At 61.2% G+C, this 9,587-nt stretch overlaps 1 protein-coding gene across 1 annotated transcript in view; it reads left to right on the top strand.

Annotated features, from left to right (window-relative positions):
* Positions 1 to 5,539: 5,539 nt before the first annotated feature.
* The window catches only part of LOC144770956 (uncharacterized), a 60,910-nt gene continuing 56,862 nt past the window's right edge, over positions 5,540 to 9,587 (top strand). The window contains exon 1 of the mRNA XM_078655803.1: positions 5,540 to 5,732. The gene's annotated coding sequence lies outside the window, so the exon portion shown is untranslated. The remainder of the gene's footprint in view (positions 5,733 to 9,587) is intronic.

The following is a 9,587-nucleotide window of genomic DNA, read 5'->3' as shown; positions in this document are numbered from 1 at the left end:
CATGGGGGCGGAGCCAGCATTGTGTGGGGAGAACCCAGCCCATTCAGGACACAGGTACACTCCTCCCACACATCACTCATGCTGATCTCACACTCACCACCGGGCAGACCCATCCAGACTTCCTGGAGCCTGGCATGCCAGCCAGCTCCAGCCAATCACACGCCAGCACCTTCACAGCACACACATAGCCATGTCTAGAAGTGGTACTTCCGCACAAGACACAATCATGCCACATACATCATTGCGAATTATTTAATCACACGAGTTCACACATACCAACCTCGAGCCTGTACACCCCACGCATCAGGAACTACCAGGGACACATACATTCCCCATGCATTCCTATGGGAGGGCAGGCCAGCCATACTACACGCACGCACTTCACTCTGGGACACAGGGAAAAAGTGCGCAGAGACCCAAAAATCACTAACACAGGGTCACAAATAAAAGCAAAAAAGTTTAGGGGTGAACCTGCCCTAAGGGCCAAGTCCAACACTGCTAGAAGGGTTAAGAAAGGCCACACTGAGGATGGCCTCTCCACTCTCCTTACAATTGAGATTCAGGGGGAAGTTGAAATAATACCACTTCTGAGTAACCATAGACAATGCATCGAAAATTAAACTAACTAAAGCAAATGCTCACACGGTGGACACTTTATTTCAATTCAACAATGATGCCAGCTTGGCCCGTAAAAGATGAATGAGATATTTGACACGGTTGAAAGTATCCTGGAGTCAGGAAGGAACTCCCAAATGATAATAGTGGCGACTTCAAGGCAAGAATCTCAAATGCCGAAATGAAAGCCCATAAAAGCACGGAACTGGAAGAATTTAAATGTGTTTGCTTCTAAAGCGCGGGCATGCTCTAAGGGGTCCTTGTTCTAGCAGACACTAAGACCTGCTAGTGTGGCCATTCCTGATCCAGTCTTTGCATTACAGATGACGCCTTAGAGTGTCGTGGGAATGATTGCACAGAATCAATGGTGCGGACAGGGGTGACCCTGCGGCCTTCACCCCAACAGTGGTCGCTGCTTCTCCTAGTATTGGCTGCAACAAAACTCGCGCCATCTCGGTCCCTAACAGAGGAGAAAGGGGCGCTTTTATAGCCTGTAAGCAAGGCCAGATCCTTTGGGACATCAATAACATCCAAGGTGGAGCGAGACCACTGACCTGGTGAGTGTGACTGCTCTGCCCTCTGACCCCGTGACCTCTCCACCTGCGGCTGTTCGAGGCTCCTGCCTGCTGGACCCTCTACTGCCCCTGCTCTGCCTCTTCTTCTGCTCCTCTGTGTCTCACTCTCCCTCCCTCCCCTCCCCCTGGTTCTCACTCCTTCTCTGTGTCTCACTCTCCCTCCTTCCCCTCCCCCTGGTTCTCACTCCTCCTCTGTGTCTCACTCTCCTTCCTTCCCCTCCCCCTGGTTCTCACTCCTCCTCTGTGTCTCACTCTCCCTCCTTCCCTCCCCTGATTCTCACTCCTCCTCTGTGTCTCACTCTCCTTCCTTCCCCTCCCCTGGTTCACACTCCTCCTCTGTGTCTCACTCTCCCTCCCCCCCTGGTGCTCACTCCTCCTCTGTGTCTCACTCTCCTTCCTTCCCCTCCCCCTGATTCTCACTCCTCCTCTGTGTCTCACTCTCCTTCCTTCCTCCCCCCCCTGGTTCTCACTCCTCCTCTGTGTCTCACTCTCCCTCCTTCCCGTCCCCCTGGTTCTCACTCCTCCTCTGTGTCTCACTCTCCTTCCTTCCCCTCCCCTGGTTCACACTCCTCCTCTGTGTCTCACTCTCCCTCCCCCCCTGGTGCTCACTCCTCCTCTGTGTCTCACTCTCCTTCCTTCCCCTCCCCTGGTTCTCACTCCTCCTCTGTGTCTCACTCTCCCTCCTCCCCTCCCCCTGGTTCTCACTCCTCCTCTGTGTCTCACTCTCCCTCCTCCCCCCCCCTGGTTCTCACTCCTCCTCTGTGTCTCACTCTCCTTCCTTCCCCTCCCCTGGTTCTCACTCCTCCTCTGTGTCTCACTCTCCTTCCTTCCCCTCCCATGGTTCTCACTCCTCCTCTGTGTCTCACTCTCCCTCCTTCCCCTCCCCCTGGTTCTCACTCCTCCTCTGTGTCTCACTCTCCTTCCTTCCCCTCCCCCTGGTTCTCACTCCTCCTCTGTGTCTCACTCTCCCTCCTTCCCCTCCCCCTGGTTCTCACTCCTCCTCTGTGTCTCACTCTCCTTCCTTCCCCTCCCCCTGATTCTCACTCCTCCTCTGTGTCTCACTCTCCTTCCTTCCCCTCCCCCTGATTCTCACTCCTCCTCTGTGTCTCACTCTCCCTCCTTCCCCTCCCCCTGGTTCTCACTCCTCCTCTGTGTCTCACTCTCCCTCCTTCCCCTCCCCTGGTTCTCACTCCTCCTCTGTGTCTCACTCTCCCTCCTTCCCCTCCCCTGGTTCTCACTCCTCCTCTGTGTCTCACTCTCCTTCCTTCCTTTCCCCCTGGTTCTCACTCCTCCTCTGTGTCTCACTCTCCCTCCTTCCCCTCCCCCTGGTTCTCACTCCTCCTCTGTGTCTCACTCTCCTCCTTCTCCTCCCCCTGGTTCTCACTCCTCCTCTGTGTCTCACTCTCCCTCCTTCCCCTCCCCCTGGTTCTCACTCCTCCTCTGTGTCTCACTCTCCTTCCTTCCCCTCCCCCTGGTTCTCACTCCTCCTCGGTGTCTCACTCTCACTCCTTCCCCTCCCCCTGGTTCTCACTCCTCCTCTGTGTCTCACTCTCCTTCCCTCCCCTCCCCCTGGTTCTCACTCCTTCTCTGTGTCTCACTCTCCCTCCTTCCCCTCCCCCTGGTTCTCACTCCTCCTCTGTGTCTCACTCTCCTTCCTTCCCCTCCCCCTGGTTCTCACTCCTCCTCTGTGTCTCACTCTCCCTCCTTCCCTCCCCTGATTCTCACTCCTCCTCTGTGTCTCACTCTCCTTCCTTCCCCTCCCCTGGTTCACACTCCTCCTCTGTGTCTCACTCTCCCTCCCCCCCTGGTGCTCACTCCTCCTCTGTGTCTCACTCTCCTTCCTTCCCCTCCCCCTGATTCTCACTCCTCCTCTGTGTCTCACTCTCCTTCCTTCCTCCCCCCCCTGGTTCTCACTCCTCCTCTGTGTCTCACTCTCCCTCCTTCCCGTCCCCCTGGTTCTCACTCCTCCTCTGTGTCTCACTCTCCTTCCTTCCCCTCCCCTGGTTCACACTCCTCCTCTGTGTCTCACTCTCCCTCCCCCCCTGGTGCTCACTCCTCCTCTGTGTCTCACTCTCCTTCCTTCCCCTCCCCTGGTTCTCACTCCTCCTCTGTGTCTCACTCTCCCTCCTCCCCTCCCCCTGGTTCTCACTCCTCCTCTGTGTCTCACTCTCCCTCCTCCCCCCCCCTGGTTCTCACTCCTCCTCTGTGTCTCACTCTCCTTCCTTCCCCTCCCCTGGTTCTCACTCCTCCTCTGTGTCTCACTCTCCTTCCTTCCCCTCCCATGGTTCTCACTCCTCCTCTGTGTCTCACTCTCCCTCCTTCCCCTCCCCCTGGTTCTCACTCCTCCTCTGTGTCTCACTCTCCTTCCTTCCCCTCCCCCTGGTTCTCACTCCTCCTCTGTGTCTCACTCTCCCTCCTTCCCCTCCCCCTGGTTCTCACTCCTCCTCTGTGTCTCACTCTCCTTCCTTCCCCTCCCCCTGGTTCTCACTCCTCCTCGGTGTCTCACTCTCACTCCTTCCCCTCCCCTGGTTCTCACTCCTCCTCTGTGTCTCACTCTCCCTCCTTCCCCTCCCCTGGTTCTCACTCCTCCTCTGTGTCTCACTCTCCTTCCTTCCCCTCCCCCTGATTCTCACTCCTCCTCTGTGTCTCACTCTCCTTCCTTCCCCTCCCCCTGATTCTCACTCCTCCTCTGTGTCTCACTCTCCCTCCTTCCCCTCCCCCTGGTTCTCACTCCTCCTCTGTGTCTCACTCTCCCTCCTTCCCCTCCCCTGGTTCTCACTCCTCCTCTGTGTCTCACTCTCCCTCCTTCCCCTCCCCTGGTTCTCACTCCTCCTCTGTGTCTCACTCTCCTTCCTTCCTTTCCCCCTGGTTCTCACTCCTCCTCTGTGTCTCACTCTCCCTCCTTCCCCTCCCCCTGGTTCTCACTCCTCCTCTGTGTCTCACTCTCCTCCTTCTCCTCCCCCTGGTTCTCACTCCTCCTCTGTGTCTCACTCTCCCTCCTTCCCCTCCCCCTGGTTCTCACTCCTCCTCTGTGTCTCACTCTCCTTCCTTCCCCTCCCCCTGGTTCTCACTCCTCCTCGGTGTCTCACTCTCACTCCTTCCCCTCCCCCTGGTTCTCACTCCTCCTCTGTGTCTCACTCTCCTTCCCTCCCCTCCCCCTGGTTCTCACTCCTTCTCTGTGTCTCACTCTCCTTCCTTCCCCCCCCCCTGGTTCTCACTCCTCCTCTGTGTCTCACTCTCCTTCCTTCCCCTCCCCTGGTTCTCACTCCTCCTCTGTGTCTCACTCTCCTTCCCCTCCCCCTGGTTCTCACTCCTCCTCTGTGTCTCACTCTCCTTCCTTCCCCTCCCCTGGTTCTCACTCCTCCTCTGTGTCTCACTCTCCTTCCCCCCCCCCTGGTTCTCACTCCTCCTCTGTGTCTCACTCTCCTTCCTCCCCCTGGTTCTCACTCCTCCTCTGTGTCTCACTCTCCTTCCCCCCCCCTGGTTCTCACTCCTCCTCTGTGTCTCACTCTCCCTCCCCTCCCCCTGGTTCTCACTCCTCCTCTGTGTCTCACTCTCCTTCCTTCCCCTCCCCCTGGTTCTCACTCCTCCTCTGTGTCTCACTCTCCTTCCCCTCCCCCTGGTTCTCACTCCTCCTCTGTGTCTCACTCTCCTTCCTTCCCCTCCCCTGGTTCTCACTCCTCCTCTGTGTCTCACTCTCCTTCCCCCCCCCCTGGTTCTCACTCCTCCTCTGTGTCTCACTCTCCTTCCTCCCCCTGGTTCTCACTCCTCCTCTGTGTCTCACTCTCCTTCCCCCCCCCTGGTTCTCACTCCTCCTCTGTGTCTCACTCTCCCTCCCCTCCCCCTGGTTCTCACTCCTCCTCTGTGTCTCACTCTCCTTCCTTCCCCCCCCCTGGTTCTCACTCCTCCTCTGTGTCTCACTCTCCTTCCTCCCCCTGGTTCTCACTCCTCCTCTGTGTCTCACTCTCCTTCCCCCCCCCCCTCGTTCTCACTCCTCCTCTGTGTCTCACTCTCCTTCCTTCCCCCCCCCCTGGTTCTCACTCCTCCTCGGTGACTCTCTCTGATGTTCCCTTTATGATGTTTGTTTTTTCTGTTCCAGCGTAAAGCGCTCCGAGGCCCCCGAGCCGCGTCGGCGCTACATCAAAGCAGGAAAACTCAAGAAGTGAATAAGATGAGTTTGATGCCTTTGATGCTGAGCCTGTGGGCCCCATCGGGGCATGCTCGGTGCTCAGCAGGGCATCCGATGCGCATGCGCAGTGGGACCAGGGGGGGGGGTGCATAAGAAGGAATGCAAGAAGAGGGGGGGCAGCAAACGTAACAAATGAGGCCACGACACTAAGCCTTGCTCGGACCCCCCCACCCCCCGCCGGGTGACGCATCTGTGCATGGGAGGGATGCGCATTGTGGCGCAGCGGCCACAGCGGCCGACCTTAGACTCGGGGAGCCGGACTGGAGTCTCGGCGTCGGCGCAGCATCCTGTGATCCTGGGCCAATCACCCAGTGTCCCTGCGCCTACCAGAAATAAAGGCGTCCTTGTGTCAGGTGAGCGGGGGGCAGCCCACAGGTACTGGAGCTCATTCATTCATTCATACACTGCGCACCGTGTGACCCTGGGCAAAGAGGGAGTCCGGTACACACGGGCGGCGGGGGGTCACTGGGCGCCCCAACATTACCAGGACCCCTCACCCTGGGCACTGACCCTTCACCACAGGCACTGACCCCTCACCCTGGACACTGACCCCTCACCCTGGACACTGACCCCTCACCACGGGCACTGACCCCTCACCACTGGCACTGACCCCTCACCACGGGCACTGACCCCTCACCATGGGCACTGACCCCTCACCCTCGGCACTGACCCCTCACCACGGGCAATGACCCTTCACCACGGGCACTGACCCCTCACCCTGGACACTGACCCCTCACCCTGGACACTGACCCCTCACCCTGGACACTGACCCCTCACCCTGGACACTGACCCCTCACCACGGGCACTGACCCCTCACCCTGGACACTGACCCTTCACCACGGGCACTGACCCCTCACCATGGGCACTGACCCCTCACCCTCGGCACTGACCCCTCACCACGGGCAATGACCCTTCACCACGGGCACTGACCCCTCACCCTGGACACTGACCCCTCACCCTGGACACTGACCCCTCACCCTGGACACTGACCCCTCACCCTGGACACTGACCCCTCACCACGGGCACTGACCCCTCACCCTGGACACTGACCCTCACCACGGGCACTGACCCCTCACCACGAGCACTGACCCCTCACCACGGGCACTGACCCCTCACCCTGGACACTGACCCCTTACCACGGACACTGACCCCTCACCACGGGCACTGACCCCTCACCACGGGCACTGACCCCTCACCCTGGACACTGACCCCTCACCACGGCACTGACCCCTCACCCTGGACACTGACCCCTCACCACGGCACTGACCCCTCACCACGGGCACTGACCCCTCACCACGGGCACTGACCCCTCACCCTGGACACTGACCCCTCACCATGGTCACTGACCCCTCACCATGGGCACTGACCCCCACTCCGGGCACTGACCCCTCACCCTCGGCACTGACCCCTCACCGCAGGCACTGACCCCTCACCCTCAGCACTGACCCCGCACCACCGGCACTGACCCCTCACCCTCAGCACTGACCCCTCACCACGGGCACTGACCCCTCACACTGGGCACTGACCCCTCACCACGGGCACTGACCCCTCTCCCTCAGCACTGACCCCTCACCCCGGGCACTGACCCCTAACCATGGGCACTGACCCCTCACTCTCGGTACTGACACCTCATCCCGGGCACTGACCCCTCACCACCGGCACTGACCCCTCACCCTCAGCACTGACCCCTCACCACGGGCACTGACCCCTCACCACGGGCACTGACCCCTCACCACGGGCACTGACCCCTCACTCTCAGTACTGACACCTCACCCTGGGCACTGACCCCTCACTCTCGGTACTGACCCCTCACCACGGGCACTGACCCCTCACCCTGGGCACTGACCCTTCACCACAGACACTGACCCCTCACCATGAGCACTGACCCCTCACCACGGACACTGACCCCTCACCACGGGCACTGACCCCTCACCACGGGCACTGACCCCTCACCACAGCCACTGACCCCTCACCACGGGCACTGACCCCTCTCCCTCAGCACTGACCCCTCATCCCGGGCACTGACCCCTCACCACGGGCACTGACCCCTCACCCTGGACACTGACCCCTCACCACCAGCACTGACCCCTCACCCTCAGCACTGACCCCTCACCCTGGGCACTGACCCCTCACCCTCAGCACTGACCCCTCACCACGGGCACTGACCCCTCACCACGGGCACTGACCCCTCACCACGGGCACTGACCCCTCACTCTCGGTACTGACACCTCACCCTGGGCACTGACCCCTCACTCTCGGTACTGACCCCTCACCACGGGCACTGACCCCTCACCCTGGGCACTGACCCCTCACCCCGGGCACTGACCCCTCACCCTGGGCACTGACCCCTCACCACGGGCACTGACCCCTCACCCTGGGCACTGACCCTTCACCACAGACACTGACCCCTCACCATGAGCACTGACCCCTCACCACGGACACTGACCCCTCACCACGGGCACTGAACCCTCACCCTCGGCACTGACCCCTCACCACGGGCACTGACCCCTCACCACGGGCACTGACCCCTCACCACAGCCACTGACCCCTCACCACGGGCACTGACCCCTCTCCCTCAGCACTGACCCCTCATCCCGGGCACTGACCCCTCACCACCGGCACTGACCCCTCACCCTCAGCACTGACCCCTCACCACGGGCACTGACCCCTCACCACGGGCACTGACCCCTCACCACGGGCACTGACCCCTCACTCTCGGTACTGACACCTCACCCTGGGCACTGACCCCTCACTCTCGGTACTGACCCCTCACCACGGGCACTGACCCCTCACCCTGGGCACTGACCCTTCACCACAGACATTGACCCCTCACCATGAGCACTGACCCCTCACCACGGACACTGACCCCACACCACGGGCACTGAACCCTCACCCTCGGCTCTGACCCCTCACCACGGGCACTGACCCCTCACCACGGGCACTGACCCCTCACCACAGCCACTGACCCCTCACCACAGGCACTGACCCCTCTCCCTCAGCACTGACCCCTCACCCCGGGCACTGACCCCTCACCATGGGCACTGACCCCTCACCCTGGACACTGACCCCTCACCATGGTCACTGACCCCTCACCATGGGCACTGACCCCTCACCATGGGCACTGACCCCTCACCATGGGCACTGACCCCTCACCACGGGCACTGACCCCTCACCATAGGCACTGACCCCTCACCATGGGCACTGACCCCTCACCCTGGACACTGACCCCTCACCACGGGCACTGACCCCTCACCATGGGCACTGACCCCTCACCCTGGACACTGACCCCTCACCACGGGCACTGACCCCTCTCCCTCAGCACTGACCCCTCACCCCGGGCACTGACCCCTCACCATGGGCACTGACCCCTCACCCTGGACACTGACCCCTCACCATGGTCACTGACCCCTCACCATGGGCACTGACCCCTCACCACGGGCACTGACCCCTCACCATGGGCACTGACCCCTCACCCTCGGCACTGACCCCTCACCACGGGCACTGACCCCTCACCATGGGCACTGACCCCTCACCCTGGACACTGACCCCTCACCACGGGCACTGACCCCTCACCATGGGCACTGACCCCTCACCATGGGCACTGACCCCTCACCACAGGCACTGACCCCTCACCATGGGCACTGACCCCTCACCCTGGACACTGACCCCTCACCACGGGCACTGACCCCTCTCCCTCAGCACTGACCCCTCACCCCGGGCACTGACCCCTCACCATGGACACTGACCCCTCACCCTGGACACTGACCCCTCACCATGGTCACTGACCCCTCACCATGGGCACTGACCCCTCACCACGGGCACTGACCCCTCACCATGGGCACTGACCCCTCACCCTGGACACTGACCCCTCACCACGGGCACTGACCCCTCACCATGGGCACTGACCCCTCACCATGGGCACTGACTCCTCACCACGGGCACTGACCCCTCACCCTGGACACTGACCCCTCACCACGGGCACTGACCCCTCACCCTCAGCACTGACCCCTCACCATGGGCACTGACCCCTCACCATGGTCACTGACCCCTCACCATGGGCACTGACCCCTCACCACGGTCACTGACCCCTCACCATGGGCACTGACCCCTCACCCTCGGCACTGACCCCTCACCACGGGCACTGACCCCTCACCACGGGCACTGACCCCTCACCCTGGACACTGACCCCTCACCACGGGCACTGACCC

The sequence above is a fragment of the Lissotriton helveticus genome, chromosome 7 (assembly GCF_964261635.1).
Source record: "Lissotriton helveticus chromosome 7, aLisHel1.1, whole genome shotgun sequence".
NCBI classification, from domain to species: Eukaryota; Metazoa; Chordata; class Amphibia; order Caudata; family Salamandridae; genus Lissotriton; species Lissotriton helveticus.
The sequence above is the reverse complement of the archived record's forward strand: the minus strand, read 5'-3'. Positions and strand labels throughout refer to the sequence as shown.